This window comes from Megalops cyprinoides, chromosome 6 (genome assembly GCF_013368585.1).
Source record: "Megalops cyprinoides isolate fMegCyp1 chromosome 6, fMegCyp1.pri, whole genome shotgun sequence".
Taxonomy (NCBI): Eukaryota; Metazoa; Chordata; class Actinopteri; order Elopiformes; family Megalopidae; genus Megalops; species Megalops cyprinoides.
Window position 1 is genome coordinate 584131 of NC_050588.1, and position 19375 is coordinate 603505.

The following is a 19375-nucleotide window of genomic DNA, read 5'->3' on the forward strand; positions in this document are numbered from 1 at the left end:
ACGCTTAATGGAGCGGACAGTAGGTGATATGAACATGCTTGGTGTCCTAGTCTACTTAGATGACCTAATTGTCTTTGGACGGACATTAGAAGAGCACGAGGAGAGACTCCTGAAAGTGCTGGACAGGCTGGCTGAATGTGGGCTTAAATTGTCACTGGACAAGTGTAAATTTTGTCAAAATCAAGTGACCTATGTAGGGCATGTGGTCTCTGAGAGTGGAATAGCCACTGACCCCCAGAAAATTGCTGCTGTTGCTACATGGGAGAGGCCCAGGGATCTCAAAGCACTCCGGTCATTTTTGGGATTTTGTGGGTATTGCAGAAGATTCATCAAGAACTACGCCATGGTTGTGAAGCCCCTGACTGACTAACCAAAGGTTACCCTCCTCCACAAAAGAAAACAAAGGGGAAAAGTGCATCAGGTATGCCATACTTCAAAACATCAGAACCCTTTGGCAGGCGATGGATGGAGGCATATGAAAAAGCCTTCAGAGAAATCATAAACCGGCTTATAAATGCACCTGTGTTGGCCTGTGCAGACAGTGAGAAACCTTACACTCTACACACTGATGCCAATTTGGAGGGGTTTGGCGCTGTGTTGTATCAAGAACATTCTGGAGAGCTAAAACCTGTTGCCTTCGCCAGCAGAAAGTTGTCAGAGTCCGAGAAACAGTATCCTGCTCATCAGTTGGAATTTCTTGCCCTGAAGTAGACCGTGGTGGATAAATTCCATGACTATTTGTATGGCGTCCCATTTGAGGTGCACACAGACAACAACCCGTTGACCTATGTGCTAACCTCTGCCAAGCTGAATGCGACAGGTCACAGGTGGTTGGCTGCCCTGGCCGCATACAACTTCAGTCTGACTTATCGTCCAGGCCATTCGAACATCAATGCAGATGCCTTATCTCGGCGTCCACATGGAAAGGGACAAATTGAAGACTGGGTTAAGGTCCCACCAGCTGGAGTGCAGGCCATGTGCGGGTTGTCGACCTCTCCAGAAGAAAGCAATATCGTGGATCCGCCCCTTCTGGCCTGGGTCCGGATGCCATTCCCATGGCATTTTCCTGCCCTGTTCAGATGAAAGGAGATGATTTTCAACCCTGGACCAGGGATGAAATCCAGGAGGCACAGCGGTCAGATGTGGATATTGGAGTGATTTGGAGACTAAGATGGAAGGAAAATCCCAGTCGGAGATAATATCCAACAGCGCAGATATTCAGCTGCTTGCCAGAGAGTGGGACAGACTAATCTTAAAGCAGGGCCTACTTTATCGGCAGGCTCAGACATCAGAAGGGGTCATTCAACAGCTTGTTCTTCCTTGTGAGCTTAGGAAGCAAGTGTTGTGTGAACTCCATGACCACTGTGGGCACCAGGGGGTAGACCGGACTCTTGATTCTGTGAGACAGAGGTTCTACTGGCCTAGAATGGGGACAGAGGTGGAAGCCTATGTGAAGACCTGTGGGAGGTGTATTCAGCGAAAGACCTTGCCCACTTGAGCTGCTCCTTTGCATCATCTGACCAGTTCAGGTCCGATGGAGCTTGTGTGCATAGATTTTCTGTGCTTGGAGCCAGATAACCATGGATTTAAGAATTTGTTAGTAGTAACTGATCATTTCACCAGATATGCACAGGCTTTCCCTACCCGCAATCAGACAGCAACCACCGTGGCCCGAGTGTGAGCAGTACTTTGTACATTATGGCTTGCCATCCCGGATCCATTCAGATCAGGGTAGGGATTTTGAAAGTAAGCTCATCAAAGAGATGTGTGAGTTACTAGGGGTAAAGAATTCCCGCACCTCTCCTTACCATCCCCAGGGGGACCCCCAGCCCGAGCGATTTAATCGCACTTTGCTCAATATGATTGGCACCCTAGATGACAGGGAAAAGCAGCACTGGAGCGGGTATGTCAGGCATTTAATGCATGCATACAATTGCAGCAAGAATGATGCGACAGGCTATGCTCCATACTATTTGTTGTTTGGGAGGCAACCCAGGCTGCCCATTAATCTGTGTTTTAGTGTTAGTCCTGAAAATGGGGAGAGGTTGCCTCATTCGAAGTATGTGCAACATTTTCGACAGGAGCTAGAGAAAGCATATGAGCTGGCTGCTAACACAGCAGGAAAACAGCAAGGAAGAAACAAACAGCGGTATGACAAGTTCTCGCTCCAGATGCTCTCGCTCTCGCTCCAGACGCTCTCACTCTCGCTCGCTACCTGCTGCTCCTCACCTGTTTCGTGCTCTGCACTTCCTGTTGCTCGTTCCCCGAACGTCAGACGCAAGACGCTGATCGGTTAGGACCCAGCCAGGATCCAAACCCGGAGTACTCGCCGATTCCGACACCCTCACAAAAACTACAGACGTAAGTAGCCAGCTAGTTACGTACGATGGCTTCTCGCAGCTCTGTCTCTCCCATCCTTAGCTCTCCTCCCTCTCGCTGTCTCCCCTGCTCTGTGTGCATTCCTTCTCCGCCATTACTACCAACTTTACCTGTGTTAAATGCGAGCTTAACGCTAGGTTGATGGAGAAGGTAGCAGAATTAGAAGCACGCATCCGCACTTTATACGAGATTAAAGCAAGTGAAAAGTTTATCGAATCCTTTTCAGTAGCGGGTGCGTCAATTAGCCTTTCCCCTAGTTCAACCCCAGCAGAGCCTTCGTAGCAAGGCGAGTGGGTTATGATGTTCGCATGAGACAATCGGAAGTAACAAAGTTAACTATTAAATCGGTGTGCATGATTGCTAAACAAATGTCGGATTCAGTAATTTTCTCTGGCCCCATCCCCATGCGGCGCGGTAACGAGATCTATGTTGGTTGTCTGAATGGTGCCCCTCTAACAATGTGGGTTTTATAGATAATTGGCATAAGTTTTTAGATGGCATCCACCCGTCGAGGGAGGGTGCAGCTATCATCTCTAGAAACATGGATCATAGTCTGCATTCCTCTAAACCTTGACTTATCAGGGCCAAGGCCAGGCAGCAGACTTTCTGTCCTACACAGATGTCTGCTTTTTCCCTGGAACCACAACTTAAAAATCCCATCGAGACAGTGTCTGTTCCACGACTCTCGGTCCCAAACTTCTTAAAAACATCCAGTAGGGGCATTTGTGCTGATAATTTGATAGTTTGACAAACCTGAAAGTACTACCTGTAGACAAATGGTCCTTAAGATTGGGTTAATAAATATCAGATCGCTTCAACCTAAAGATTTATTAATAAATGAATTGATTACTGATCACCAATTTGATATGTTATACCTGACTGAAACACACTTAAACCTAATGACTTTGTTGCTCTCAATGAATCAACTCCTCCCAGTTACTGTAATCACCAGGTCCCTCGACCTACTGGTAGAGGTGGCGGCGTTGCTGCTGTACACAGCTTCAAACTGTGCCACCCTTAAACCTGGCTATAACTTCCATTCGTTTGAACTGTTAGTACTTAGCTTTGCACATCCTGACAATACTGCATTTCAGCTATTTACCCTTGTAATAGTTTACAGGCCACCTGGCCCTTACAGTGTTTTCTTATCGGAATTTGCCAACTTTTTATCCGACCTGGTTGTCAATACAGAAAAAGCTGTAATAGTAGGTGACTTTAATGTGTATATGGATAATGACCCGTTCAGAACAGCATTTTTGTCCATCATCGAACCCATTGGACTCTATCAAGCTGTGGACAAACCCACACATTACCACAACCATACTCTTGATTTGGTCCTCACACATGGAGCAGATATTAACCAGGTGGAAATTATGCCACACAATCCTATGTTATCCGACCACTATCTCATCTCTTTCAATTTACCACTAACGTGCTTCACATACTCGGAGCCTAGATTTTCTTCCAGGCGCACTTTTTGCTCTCTTACAGCAAATGCCTTTATCGACGAGCTCCCTACTTACTACCTTACATACTTACATACTACCTGCACAACGAAATCTCCTCTAGTTTATGTTCAAACCCTAGCTCAACTGAAATTAATCTACTCGCGGACAGTATTGACTCTACTTTGCGTAAAACTCTGTGTTGGATTTTGTTCTAATTTTAAAAGTAAACGAACCGGACCAAAAGCGCGCTTGGAGAAAAAGCTTTATTTGATAATGGAATCCGGCAGCATCTCTGCCTGCGAAGCTTTAACTCAGAGAACTGTTACCGTGATCAGCCTTTTATACCATGAAACAAATGGCAACAAACAATAGGTTTTACACTGTTGTAACATCAACCTATGTTCCCAAATGCAAAGCGGGATCCTTTGATGCTGAACGCCCCTTTGCCCACTCCCGGTTGTATGCTAGACTTGATGGCTGTTGCCTGCCTTAATCAATTGCTCTTGGCTCCAACTGTAACGTGGCGCCAAGAGGTGTGGAGCTTCCTTTGTAACTATGATAATAAGGCCATCAGGTTAACAGTTCTCTGATTCTGAACCACGTCTGGTCAGACGTTAGAAGCACTATAATCTTACATCTGGATGCCATTGCTCTCCTCAAAAGGAGGAAAATCACAGACAAGAAGCTAGCACCTTGGTATAACGACCATACTCGTGCTCTCAAACAAGCTACGCGAAAACTCGAAAGAAAATGGCGCTCCACCAAATTACAGGTTTTTCTCCTGGCGTGGAAGGAAAGTCTCCTAACCTACAAGCATGCCCTCACAGCTACCAGATCCAAATATTTCTCTACCCTTATTGAGAGAAACAAGGACAATCCTAGGTACCTGTTTAGCACTATTGCCAGATTAACCAAGAGTCCTGCATCAGATAACCCTACCATACCAGCAATTTATAGTAGCAATGATTTCATGAACTTCTTTGATAGTAAAATCTTAAAGATAAGAGACACAATACAAAAATTCTCATCGACTTCTGCCTCCTGCCTGGCCAGTCCCGTTCCAGATTATGTAAGTATGTCTATTAGGCCCGCCTCACGCTTTGACTCTTTTATACCCATTGAATTTAGCGACTTTTCTTCTTTTATCAATTCATCTAACAACTCTACCAGCCAACTTGACCCCATACCAACTAGCTTCCTAAAACAGCTACTGCCTGCAATTGACACACCGCTATTAAATCTTATCAACGCCTCCCTCATGTCTGGACACGTACCTCAGCCCTTCAAAGTAGCAGTTATCAAGCCTATTCTGAAAAAGCCTAATCTTGATCTTAATGACCTGTCAAACTATAGGCCCATCTCGAACCTTCCATTCCTCTCAAAAATTCTGGAAAAAGCAGTATCGAAGCAACTCTGTGCCTTTTTACACTGTAACAACATTTTGGAAGTTTTTCAGTCTAGATTCAGGCCTCACCACAGTACGGAAACCGCTCTCTTGAAAGTGCTCAATGACCTTCTACTCTCCTGTGACAACGGCTGTATCTCTCTTCTTGTGCTGCTAGACCTAAGTGCAGCCTTTGATACCATCGATCATCATATCCTCCTTGACCGCCTCGAAAACCTGGTTGGCATAAGTGGACAGGCCCTATCTTGGTTTAGGTCTTATCTATCAAAACAATATCAGTTTGTCTCCATTAACAACGAATCCTCCGCTTGTTCCAGAGTAAGATATGGTATACCTCAAGGATCTGTGTTTGGGCCTCTGCTCTTCTCATTATACATGTTGCCTCTTGGCGATATCATCCGTAAACATGACATTAATTTCCACTGTTACGCGGATGACACTCGGTTATACATATCAGTCAAACCCGATGTCCCTCTGAATATATCAAACATGGAGGCCTGCCTAACAGATGTAAAGAATTGGATGGCCTGAAACTTTCTCCTCCTTAACCCGGACAAAACCAAAATATTGGTCATAGGCCAAAATTCAATCAGGAGCAAATTCACTCATTTTACACTGGACCTTGATGGTGTCTCCCTTGCCCCGAGTGCAGCCATCAAAGACCTTGGTGTTGTTATTGATCCTGAGCTCTCTTTTGAAACTCACATAACTAACACCTCTAGGACTGCCTTCTTCCATTTGAGAAATATAGCCAAAATCAGGAAAATTGTATCAATTAACGACGCTGAAAAATTAATCCACGCCTTTGTAACATCCAGATTAGACTACTGTAATGCCCTCTTGTCAGGATGTGCAAATGTCTCATTAAAACCCCTTTAGCTGGTACAAAATGCAGCTGCTCGAATCTTAACCAAAACTAAATGCTTTGAGCACATCACCCCAGTTCTGGCTTCTCTCCATTGGCTACCTATTAAATACCGGATTGTTTTTAAAATACTCTTACTCACATTTAAGGCTTTAAATGGGCTTGTCCGCCCCCCCCATATCACCCATATCTTCCGCAGAGAGCCCTTCGCTCCCAAAATGCCGGGCTTCTCATCATTCCAAGAGTGGGCAAAACTACTGTAGGTGGTAGAGCCTTTTCCTATCAAGCCCCTCTCCCGTGGAACAGCTTACCCTCCGAGATTCGGGGAACAGACTCTCTCTCCACCTTTAAGTCTAGGCTCAAAACATATCTATATAGTAAATCCTTCAGCTGAGGGACATGGCCTGGTGCTGGTGTGGATCATAGAGTCTCTGGTGGATTAAGTAGTCATTGCTTTCATGGACCCTGTGCCGTGATCTGGTGTTGACTGTCTTAGGGTCGCCCTCATGACTATGCCGGTCCCTTGCCTCCCGTCCCCTAGGTATGCTGCCATAATGTTTGCCTGCCGGGGTTTTTCCTTGTTGCACACTGGCACCTTTTTCACTGCCCCTCCTCTCCTGCCTCTCTGTTCTACATCCCTGCCATTCTTATCATCCACTAACCACTGTTTTCTGTTTGCTTCCTATCCCTGCTCCAGGCTCCTGTCCGGAGCTGTAGCCCAAGCGTCTCATCCCGTTTTCCAGTCCTGCTACCTCGCTGCCCTGCCCATCAAAGCCAACTGCGTTCCAAGAACCGGACATCCTAGGAGATATTCTTATAATCACTCTGCTGTTAATCACTATTGTCTGTCAATCGTAAATGTCTTAAAATACATTGCATAACTTTAATTCTTTAATTCTATCTGCCCAGTGCGGCCAGAAGCAGATGGGTCCCCCCTCTGAGCCCGGTTCTGCTCAAGGTTTCTTCCTGATAGGGAGTTTTTCCTTGCCACTGTTGCCTTAGGCTTGCTCTCAGGGAGTCTCAGGCCTGGGAACAATGTAAAGCTGCTTTGTGACAACTTGTGTTGTAAAAAGCGCTATACAAATAAAAATGAATTGAATTGAATTGAAGTTGGTGAAACACCAAGAACTACACATTGGAGATTGCGTGTTGATCCGGAACCTGGGATTGAACTGGAAAGACAAGCTGGCCAATAGATGGAACAAAGAGCCATACACGGTCATCTCCAAGTTAGCTGACCTGCCGGTCTTCCAAGTACAGATGGAGAATCACCCACAGATCATAAAGACTTTGCATAGGAATCATCTCCTACCGGTGGGGCAGATGGTCCGGTTACCCTCTAGCACCGAGGTGTTGAAGAAGAGAAGGACTAGGGCAAAGCTGAGGCCAGAATCTGATATGGCCAGGCATATAGCTACTGTGGTGGACCATGATGAAATGGCTGACAACAGTGAGTCAGAAGAAGAGGGATATTTTAACCCAGGGTATCCTGAATCTGATGGTTCAGTACAGGGTGAAAGTGCTGAAGAGAATGTGCCAGATACCGTGGCACAGCCAACCGATGTGGATGTTCCAAGTGGTGCCATGGAGGAAGACTTCAAGGAGATGGGGTCGAGCACCAGGGCAGGAGTGGAAGGTGACACCGTACAAGGAGAGGGTGGGGAGGCCACTCCATCAACAGAATTGGGAGAAGGATTAGAAGAGCATGCTGAGGAGCTGCAACCTGGGGCGCCCACTGAGCCCAAGAGTGAAGCAGCCTGTTGTCCGTTTGTCCTATGATCAGCCTGGGATGTGTTGATGTGCCTTTCCAGCCGGGGTCTAAGACCTTTTCAATTCAGGTTAACTGGTTGAGACCTAGCCTTGAAACAGATGGTATAGGGGCATACCAAGATAATAGGGGGGGAGGATGTAACCCCATGGGTATACAGTGTTACTTTTCTGTTATTTAATATTTTATTTGTTTACATTTATATGCTCACAACTGCGGTAAAATGTTTGGTTTAATGTCTCAGAACTGGGAGAGTGAAAAAACGAACTTGGAGGGGTTTTTCCGGGTTTGTTTTGGAAGGTTGAATATGTAAAGAATGAACACGTACAGTTTGTTAGGAGTGTAGCGGGTCTTCATAGGGTGAAGTTAGCACGACGAAACCATGAAGACAGCGCGGCGAACGGGAACGAACGGGGAGAGTGACTCCGCGCTGGAGGTGCAACTATTTACATGCGGGGGAACTGTGACTTTTTGCATGTTACAGGCAGCTAGGAACCGACTGCGCGCGGTGGGTGCTTGGTGAAGAGACAGCGTGGAAAGTATCTACGATACTGTGTGCAAATATCCACAGGACGGAGGTAATGGGTTTTGTTTTTTCCCTCCTTGGCTCGTTTAGTGAAGAGGACGGTTTCCTATAAGCGCACCCACGTCAAACAGGCCTGCAACGGTTCTTTTTGGTTTAAAGTTTAGTTTAGATAATTTGCCGGCATATGATTTGCGTTAAGCAAAATTGCTCGTTGTGTATTGCACTGAGAGGGTGAACTGTTTTTCCCCCTTTTTGTTTGCTATTCTCCTTACCACTGGCTAATTGTAGCAGGACAGGGCACTGCACGTATATCGCAAAATTCCTTGGTGTACCTTCTGTGTCGTTTGTGAAATTAAATTGGAGGTACACTCTGTATTCGCGATATTACTGTATCATTGACACTTTATTTTTGTATTACCAGGCAATCTGTGTGATTAGGGTTTTGTTTTGTTTTTTTAATTTATTTTTATTTGTTTGTTGTTGTTGGGGATAAGTCCATCCAGTACTGAGGAAAGGGGAAAGGGGGTATGTGTTGTGGGAGAGCCTGATAAACAGTGAAGCAAATTTGAGTTGAAATTTATTCAAATAAGGTTGATTTCATTGTATTGGTGTATTTTATGTTTACTTTTTGGGGCCAGTAAAGGAGATTGACCACAATTAGATTTTTTTCTTTTTAACCATTCTTGGGGTTAGAGCTAAAGGATTTATTAAGAGATTCGAACTCAGGGCCCAACCTTTAACAAATCAAAGGGTTGAGGCGTTACATATTGATATCCTAAGTAACTGTGGCTGAGTTAACTAGCTAATATTAGGCCTAACGGTAAGCGATATATATATCTCACTATCCTATATAAGTATATATAATGCAAGGATATACATAAGGATGGTAATGGTAATGGTAGCTAATGTTAAATAACGTTTAGTAAGCTATTATATATATATATATATATATATAATATTATATATATATATATATGTGTATATACGCAGAGATGGTATGGTGGATGGGTGGGGATAGGTGACAGTAGGCCAGCACGTGGGGGTGGCATGGTGGGCGCTACAGTCAGTGATGGTGGAATGGAGCTCTCTGTGGTAGCACTTGGACCATAGAGCAGGGATTATGTTTTTGTTCATAGGATACATTCCTGTAGCCCTGAAGCCAGCCTGGGCATTTTCTACTGTGTTTCTACATGTCTTCTGCCATGCCCTAGTGAAAAGGTAGAAGAACTCAGTCTTCGGCAGCTTCAGTCCTGCTGTCTCCCTCATCCACCTTCTCCCTTCCTCATACCAATTGTGCTTTACGCTCTTAAAAAAAGCTTTGTCCACTGGCTGGAGGACATGCGTTGTGTGCGCTGTATAACAGAGGACATGCACATTGTGCCTTTTCATGAGCTCAAGGAATGGCATATTATATACGTGGCTGCTATGTCCATCAAGCAGGAGGACATGAGGTCTTGGATCATTCCTTGGCAGCTGCACCACAAACAGCTTCCCCCACTCAATGAACAACTCACTGTTAATCCAGCCATTCTCACTCACACTTGCTACCACATTACTTGGGCACCCATAGAGCCACTCCATCCTCAGCCGCTTGGCTTTGAAGATGACAAGTGTGTGGCTGTACATTCCTACAGCATTGAAGGCCACCAGCACCGTTGTTGTGTCTCCTTTCTCTCCGGCAGTTATCTCCACACGCTGCTTTCCCACTTCACCAATCACACGTGGGGAAGAGAGCTGGTCTTGAAGGCCTGATTCATCACAGTTCCACAGATGGGAAGGAGTGTCAGTGATGTTTAGCTCCTTCAGCAGGGCTTCATACTGTGCAAACCACTGACCCACCACCTCTGGATTGAGGCCTGCAGCCCTTGCTGCAGACAAGGTTTCTGGTTTTTTAATCTTCAAATCACCGTGCTGCTTCATAAAGTTGTTAAACCAGTAGAGCCTGGCTGAACCTCTAGCTTCAGAAAAGCACAGAATGTCATTTGCTTTGGCATAGCTAAAAGCCAGCCTCTGAACATCCTTCTTGGTCAAGGGGAAACCGCGCTGGGACAGCATTTTTATGACACTTGCAAGTTCTTCTTCTGCCTCCTCTGACAGGTAAGGTTTCCTGCCAGAGACATGTTTGAAGCCATTTATTTTACCATTGACCCTCCTTTCAAAAGTGGACTTTGGCACATTCCATGCCCTGGCAATGAACCTAAGCTTGGGTTTCTGACCTGCCTCCACTGCCTCCTTGTTTTCTCTGATGGCGCCCTCCATCCTGCCCTACTCCACTGATTCTTTTTACCCTGGTTGACATTCTTTCCCTTTCTGTTCTTGCCTGTCTTTCCCTTTGATGGCATTTCTGTAATAATTCATTTTCCAAAATATTAGTTTTAGGCTACTAAACTGTTAATTTTGTGAACAGAACATCAATAAATAAACTTGGATCAACTCTTATCTGCATTCTCTGTCTCTGTCTATAGCTTCTGCATTCCTACTCCCTCTCTCCCATGTATTTGTGTGTGTGTGTGAGAGAGAGAGAGAGAGAGAGAGAGAGAGAGAGAGAGAGAGGGAGATGTGATACAGAGCATCTTAGTCCCTACTTTCACCCTGCTGACATTGATGTATTGACTTTGCTTGTGAGGCAAAATGTGTGGAATATTGAAAATAATGAGTAATTGCCTAAATGACAGGATATCACGGCACAACTCATTGGTTCATGACTTTAGTGCAACTATAAACACTTTTGAAAGTGTCCCAATATAGCTGAAATTTCTGTCCCATTTTACCAAACACCGTTTGGCAAAATTAGACAGTGATTCAAATGCTAACTCACAAAAAAACAATGTGAATTCAGCAAATATGTCTATTAAAACTGAAAGATTTCATGAAACACTTAATCATAATACAGTTTTGCACATCATTACATAGTCAGTTCTTTGTTTTGAACCCTTATTATGAAAAGATGAAACCCTGCATGTCATTGCACTTACTGCTTGAATTGACTTCCAGGACGTCCTTCACAGTTTGACAATATACTTCCTGGGACCAAGGACCAATCAAATTGATTGTTTTCTGTTCAGCAGTGTTGTAGCAACAATTCAAAAACGTTTTGGGTGATTAGCTGCAGATATTTGCAGAGCATAGTGCCTCAAAGCTTATTTGTCAAAGCTTATTTTACCTGATGTCCCAAATTACCCGACTTCACCCCTAGGCCTAGCCTTTAAAAAAAAAACAGGTCACAGATTTTTTGTAATAGCCTACATTTTAGGGACTAATGTTGAGGTTTTGCTCAATCGTTACTGTTCATTAAACAGTCAAACTGATTTGAGGTCGTTGTCAACCTAGGTGTACATTATATTTGCGTTTGTGACATAGACTGTTATTGAAACGTGACCAGTTTCAAATTTGTCCCGGGAAAAATTCTTTCCGGACACCGGATCGGCAAGAAAAAATCCTAGCGGAAACCCTGCTAGCTAGCTACAATACAAACAAAACAATAAACGCAACTAGCTAGTTACTATTCCGTTGACAGATACTAATATCACCTTGTAAACAAACACATAGCTAGCTAGCTACAATAAAAACAACCTAGAAAGCTAGATCGCTTGCTAGGTACTTTGGCTCTCACGCACTTTGCTCAGCTGTCATATTATTAAGAGCTAGTTAGCTATCAAACTAATAAGGTCTCATCACGTCTCTTCTGACCAAATAGTAACTTTTACCACAGACACTGCAAGCAACCTGTTCTGACAACTTTAGTAGCCTACCGTTAGCTAGCTACCAAATTAACATTAGGCTATAGTTAGTTAGCTAGCTAGGTAGTCTGCAGTGAGTGTTTTAGCTAGCTAGTTAGCTAAGTGCGCCAGGTCTTTCTTAACATCGATATCGACATTGGCTATCGGCCAAATTGTTATTTTAAACATTAGTATCGGGCCAGACTTTCACCATCGGTCCATCCCTATGATTTGTTATTTTGCTATCGCTCACAAACGCCGGTTCCGGTTCGGTGGTGTAATAAAGCGGAAGTCGCGTCCATAATTCACGCAAGGTATCATGGGAGCTAGGAATAAGGTGGATAGCTCACAAGACTACAGCTCAGAGTGTGAACGTTCTAAACAAACTGAATTAGAACACTAAAAGCGGACTCCTGCCCTACTAGCTCGACGGCTCTTTGCCTCTAGTTGTAGGTGAACTGGGTTTCGAGAATATGTAACAGTATGACTGGAGAGGAATTCTGGGACTAGTAGTTCTTGAAATTGGAGATTTAAGTATTAAATTCAATTAGTATTATAAGTCCTCAGTAATGTTTTGTTTTCAGTAAACATAATGTGATACATGCATGCCTTTTTACATGATAATATGCTATAATATTTATATATTTTTATGTATACAATTTGTTTGTATTTATTAGTGTCATCATTTTCAGACCTGTCTCTATTTTTAAATAATCTAGGTTTACACACAAAAAAACACTCAACCACTGTTCATGGTCCCACCTCTAACCGTAAGATTACAGAATGCCAAGGAGAGAAAGAAAACTGAAGCACATACAAAAGGAGCTGAAAAATGCTGCGAGAGGCAGCTTTTCTTTGAAAGGCTGCCACTGGGGCGAAATGCGTCTGTTTCCGGGGATATTTAATATCATATATTCATTGACATGAGACGTTTACGGGCATATTATATCAGATATGCTCCGGATACGTTAGTCTCATTTGTCATATCCGGACCATATCTTAACTCCGGAATGGGACAGTATCGACAAAATATTCAACGTATATTTATCATGTCTTACATATCTACATCAGAACACCACCATAATATGAACTGTGTACGGGGCAAATCCGTCTCCATATACGAGATAATCACATCAGTATAGCCTCGGTCCTTGCTACCATGCCACCCCCACGTAGCTACTTTCAGTTTTACCCTGGTGTCATCATTAATAATAACCTTTACAGATGCTTCCAAAGAAATTCAGGTATTAATTTAGGCTATCTAGACAAGTCTTGCGTGAAACTTACTGTCTGATGCTCAATTGCAACATAGCGTAAAAACTGACGTCTACTTAACATTATTTTCTTACCTCACACAGTCGGATCGGCCAGCAAGTGCCTACTAGATTATGAAGCGTTATGAAACATGACAAAGTACAATTTTGTATATTATCCTTGCTTTTTATTCTTCTGTGACAAAACTTCTCATTGTCCCTTTTCATAAAAGTTTATTGTAAAGTGCGAAACATTGACGACATCCCCCTCTTCTGGAAAAAAAGGTCTCCAGCTGGCTTGATCCTTTCACCCATTGACTGGCTTTGTTGGAGAGCTGCGACGATAAGGACACAGAAGCAGTGTTTAAAAACCAGGCTATTTATGCGAAAAGTCATGAACATGGCAAAACGTTTCAGGTAGCCTACACAAGAAACGGCAGCTTAACGTAGCTATGCACATGTGTCATAAGTTCAGTTGCATCTGGTCTAGGTTGGACAGACAGTAAGGTCATGTAAGATCGATATTTTTCTCTGTTTGAATTAAAGTTAGCCTACCTGATGCAGTTCCACAGCTAACCGGTTAGAGGCAGTGGACGCCGAACCTGTGAATGGCTGCAGCAGTACAAAATAAAAAATTACTCAAGATAAGCATCTTTACGAGGATAAACTGCATTTAAATATAAGTACTGTAAAATTCACGTTGTTTCCATACCTGAAAAATGTGTAGGAGATCAGAGGGAACACCCGCGCAATTCAAACAACTATGGAAACAGAACAAGGCAAGGAGACATTATGTTCAATAAAGCGAAATAAAACTACACTATAACTGTAACAAGCAGTGTTCAAGCTAATTTAAAATAGCTGACGCAGTTCCACAGCTAACTGATGAGAGGCAGTGGACGTCGAAACTGTGAATGGCTGCAAGAGTCAAAAAAAACATAAAACTTACTCAAGATAGGCATCTTTACTAGGATAAACTGCATTTGATTGTAAATACGGTAAAATTCATGTTGCTACCTGAAAATGTGTAGGAGATCAGGGGGAAAACCCGAGCAATGCAAACAGCTATGGAACAGGGAGAAGGCAAGACGTTATGTTCAATAAAGCGAAATAAAACCACACTGTAATTGTAACAGACACTGTGTTCAATCTAATTTAAAATACAGCTGCTATGAGAAAATACAGGGATGACAGACAAGTGATGTAGTGACACCCTAAATATTGAGGGAACAGATAAGGATCTGAGACGGAGAATAAACGACCCTAACATTAACATTAAATATCAGGTTAACAGATACCAGTGGCTTGCTAACGACAGCTAAACTTAGCTTGCTAGTGCTAGTATATATAGGCCTGTACTATCGATAGCAATATCGAGCTAATGTTAGCTAGTCAAGTAAATAGGGGCACATATGTGCTTGAACGTTAGAGAAAGAGAAAAACAGGACTTAAACTCGAATGAAAATGTTGTTAGCTACTGTATAGCTGCAATATACCAATAGCTCATTAACGTTAGTTCTGTTATTTTATCCTAAGGCTTACCATCATTGCTGTTAGGTTATCTATCAAGCTAGACAGCATTTAAGTTATGGCAGATCTCTAAACATTTAAATATATGACATTCTGGCATTAAAATCCTCTCTGTAAGCACTTACCAAGCACTCCGTGAAAAATTCCCTTTCCCGTAGCAAGTTCAAAGACTGACGACGAGGCATCCACCACAGCACTAACTGAAACTTTTTAAAAAACTGTCCAAATGTCATGCATTCGTGAGGTAGGCCACAGCATGTCATGACCTGTGATTCTCCATATCCAGTTATGATATCAGAAAACAGCATGTCTTGACTGAGAATAACTCTGGATATTTACAATACGTCTCATATTGCAAATATGGACCAATTATGCTCCGGATATGCTGCGTGTCATAAAAAGTATCCAGTCAAAATATCTCTGATACAGGCCTATTTCGCCCAGTGGCTGGGTCCAAAGCTGCAACAGTGAGGGAGGAGATAAGGATAAAGGTATGCTTGTAAGTCCTCTCACTGCTAGCTATGTACTGGCTTGTCTTGCAGAGCCACAGTTTGGTTTATCACTGAGAGTCTGGTGCATATGTATTAGTAACATGGTCAAGATTGCTCATTTTGGACAGAAAAATGTGATTTAAACATTTAACTTGACCAACCATAGACCTTTTTTGTGTCATGTTGAGGGGGGTCAATTCCAATCAAGGCAAGAGGACTAATGGTAGTGCTGTATGACATACTCGTTTGTAATACAATTATAACATACAGTACATATTATATACAGTACAATTATATTCAATTATTATAATACAAATATTGTTATTTGCTCCACCTTAGATAAAGATAGCATAGACAGTGATGATGGAGATATCAGAGAGCCAAGGGATGCAAGGCAGATAGAGGATAATGAAGACATTAGAGAGAGAAATGATGATGTTGATGATATCAGGGAGAGGGATGATGATGATGATGATGATGAAGATGATGATGGTCATGGAGTTGTTAAGGAAAGCGAGGATGAAAATGATATTAGGGAGAGAAATGATTCAAAGGACACAGCAACGTGAATACTGCTCTTCTGTCGTCATTAAAATTTCCCACTGATCCAGCTCATGTTCAAAAGCACAGCATAGACCACCACTCTGAGAGATTTGTTGAGTTCTGTTGCTCGATTAGACCTTGTCAACCAGTTGTAACTTATCCAAAGACATTCATTCTACAGGGAGTGGTATCAAGGTAATCCCTGGCTAGAATATTCTGCGGAAAGTGATTCTATGTTTTGTTTTAGTTGCCAACTTTTCTTGAAAGAGGAAAAGTATGATAATAAAATAACCTGGAGAACAGTGAGAGTTAACAACTGGAAAAAGGCACAGAAAAAATTAAGGAACATAAACAAACAGATGCACATATGGTAAGCATGGTAAAATAGAGCAACTTCAGACAAAGACCACTGGAAGAAGCTTTCAGGAGGGCAGACATAGAAGGCCAAGCCAAAAAAGAACAGGAGCGACAACGAAACAGGGAAATCATGACAAGGCTGGTAGACATCATATTGTATTGTATTGTGTTCAGGGGTCATAATGAAAGTAGTACATCTTTGAACAGAGGAAATTTCCTTGAACTTCTTCAGCTAGTTGCTAAATATGACTCCACCATCAAAATGCACCTTGATGACATCAACCACATCCAGTCTCAACAGAAAAAACCACAGACGTCGCTGTTGTCCTATAAGACACAGAATGACATAATCAAGGCCCTTGCCACCTATGTCAGAAGAGTCATTCTCAAAGAAATGGATGAGTCAATAATACTCTCCATTCTCTTGGATGACACAACTGATGTTTTCCATGTCGAACAAGTGTCCTTTGTTGTTCGCTTTGTCCATCAGATGGAAATGAAGGTGAGATTTTTACAAGTTTGTGATGTGACCGGAACAACAGGAAAAGAAGTGGAGAATGTTGTAATGACACTCCTTGAGGAGAATGGATTGAAAGTGGAAGACGTCAGGGGCCAAGGCTACGAAGGAGCCGCAAATATGAGCGGAAGCTACAAGGGTCTGCAGTTGCGAATTCAGAACCATAATGAAAAAGTGTTATACGTGCACTGGCACGCCCACGGTCTCAACCTGGTCTTGGTGGAGAGTGCAAAATCAAGCCAGCATTTTGTTTGGTTTTTCAATTTAGTTGAGAGTCTATACACTTTTGTAGCCAGATCTCCAAAACGCCACACTGCGTTTGTGAAAATGCAACAGTCCATGTACCCTGACCAAAGAATCTGTGAACTGAAAAGTTTGTTTGACACATGGTGGGCATGCAGAGAAGATGCTCTGAGATCCCTGAAGAAGGTTCTTTCTGCCGTGGTGAAGCTGCTTCAGAACATGGCTGACAGTGATCAACCAGACCCTGCAGCAGGTGATGCCCGGATGCTCTTGTGTAGCATAGATTTTGAATTTAATCTATGCATGGAGATTACCACCCCCGTCTTCAATGAGACTGCCATTGCATCTGCTTCACTTCAGAGAAAAGACCTTGATTTGTCAGCATCGTACACCATTGTGGAGGGAGTCATACAAAGAATGAAAGCAATGAGGAAGGATGAAGAGTTCAACATCCTTTTTTCAAAAGCAAAAGAGCAAGCAGAGGCAGCAGGCATTGAGGTTCCAGATGAAATGCCTGGACAAGTCAGATGCAGGAAGGTACCTGAAAGGTACAAGTATAGCTCCCAATCTGCTATGGAGGACTACCAAGCCCAAGACTTGGAGGAGCACTACCGGGGAAAGGTGTTCTTTACCTTTCTTGATATACTTTCCCAGGAGCTACACCAGAGATTCAAGGGGAAGGATGACACACCAACTGGGTCAATCTTATCAGGTCTTCACTACCTTACCATCTCAAGTCACTGGAAGGGCATGACAAATGACACAGTTGCCCTGTCTGTCAGAGATGTGTGCCAGTTTCATGATGTGGAGGAAGAAAATGTTGTCACCGAACTCAAGGTATTCCACTCATCATATGCTCTCCCATCCAGCGATGTCAAAGCTGTGCTAAGGTGCCTTAAACACAGTGATGTGGAATCAGTTTTCCCTAATCTGACTATACTCCTCAAAACATATGCTACAATCCCAGTGACAACTGCTTCAGTAGAGCGATCATTCTCTAAACTGAAGCTGATCAAAACCCAGCTCAGAAACCGATGTGGGGAAAGAAGGATCTCCGATCTTCTGCTGCTTTACCATAATGAGGTCATTGACATATGTAAACACATGTCCAAAAGAAGAATTCAGCTATGACTCCACCACCCACCATCTCCCTTCCCTGATTACTAAGATCCCAAATCGTAGCTTTCTCATTGAATTATCACGTCTGTGATAATCTCAGCATGGCCCTAGGGAAACAGTTCAGCACTTTCATGTTTTCAGTTCTCTCGCAACACATTCCCGATAGAACTTGACCTTCATGCATAACCTCTGTATCAGCAGTTGGAGTGCCTGTGTGTGTGTGTGTGTGTTTGTGAAACAAATGTTAATAGTTCCCTCTGTGTTTTACTTCGGAGGTGTTTGTGAAATAAACATTTTAAAGGTTTATAGTTCCCTGTGTGTTTTTATCATAGAGGTGTGGTTATACTTTTAATCTGGATCGCCTAATAACATAATGTTAATCTTAATCAAGGATGAGGACTATTTCATCATACAAGATGCATCATAGCTTTTTGCGCGTTGGTGGGGCCCCATGTCGTGCTGTAGGTGCCCTTTTTATTTTTTTGCCCCTGCCTTTCAAACAGCCTGAGTCCGCCAGTGTGCTCAGTATTAGGAATTCAATGCCACAAAACGTGAGCTTGAACGCTATCATAATACCACATTTGTTGTCGATGTTTTTGTTGAGTTTGGTAAAATCATACCAACATTGATTCTCTTAAATATAGAGGTAAACGTATACAACTTTTACCCTCATGAGTCCCCTGTATTCATACTTTTCCTTAAAAATGAACATTCACTGAATTCAACAGTTCATTGAATTCAATGAACATGCGATCACAGGACTCAAATTATGGAAGAGAAGCTCTTATATCAAGTAATTAAGAAGGTGTGCATTTGAAATGTTTTCCAACTGCATGCAATCTGGCCGTTGCCCCCTCTGTTTCATGGTTCATATTCAGGTGTGATGATACATCCCAATATAGACCAAGCCACTTTTCATAAAATGCACGCTTTTCTAAGGAGGAAAGCTAATGCAGTTCTGCAAACAAACAAATCTGACCAAGTAACCTCTTCACTCTCAACATTTGCCTGTCACTCCCTCACACAGGAAGGCAACCTTCTTCAAGCCCACTGGACCAGAGCATGAAGGAGGAGTACATGGAGGGGTACAGGCTCACGGGTCACAGTTTTCATGGGAGCACAAGGAGAGTGGGTCAACGCTCTGGAGCCCTGGGGATGCTCAGTGCCCAGTGTGAGGGGAAAAAAGCCCCTGAAATCCAAGCCCTCCTCTCA

At 43.1% G+C, this 19375-nt stretch overlaps 1 long non-coding RNA gene across 1 annotated transcript; it reads right to left on the reverse strand.

Moving 5' to 3' along the window:
- Nucleotides 1-13585: 13585 nt before the first annotated feature.
- Nucleotides 13586-15106, reverse strand: LOC118778713. Its single transcript, XR_005005015.1, has 5 exons — nucleotides 15019-15106; nucleotides 14381-14428; nucleotides 14076-14124; nucleotides 13919-13975; nucleotides 13586-13698 (listed from the first exon to the last, which is right to left on the reverse strand). It is a non-coding gene; the product is annotated as an uncharacterized LOC118778713 (long non-coding RNA).
- Between the last annotated feature and the right edge of the window lie 4269 nt (nucleotides 15107-19375).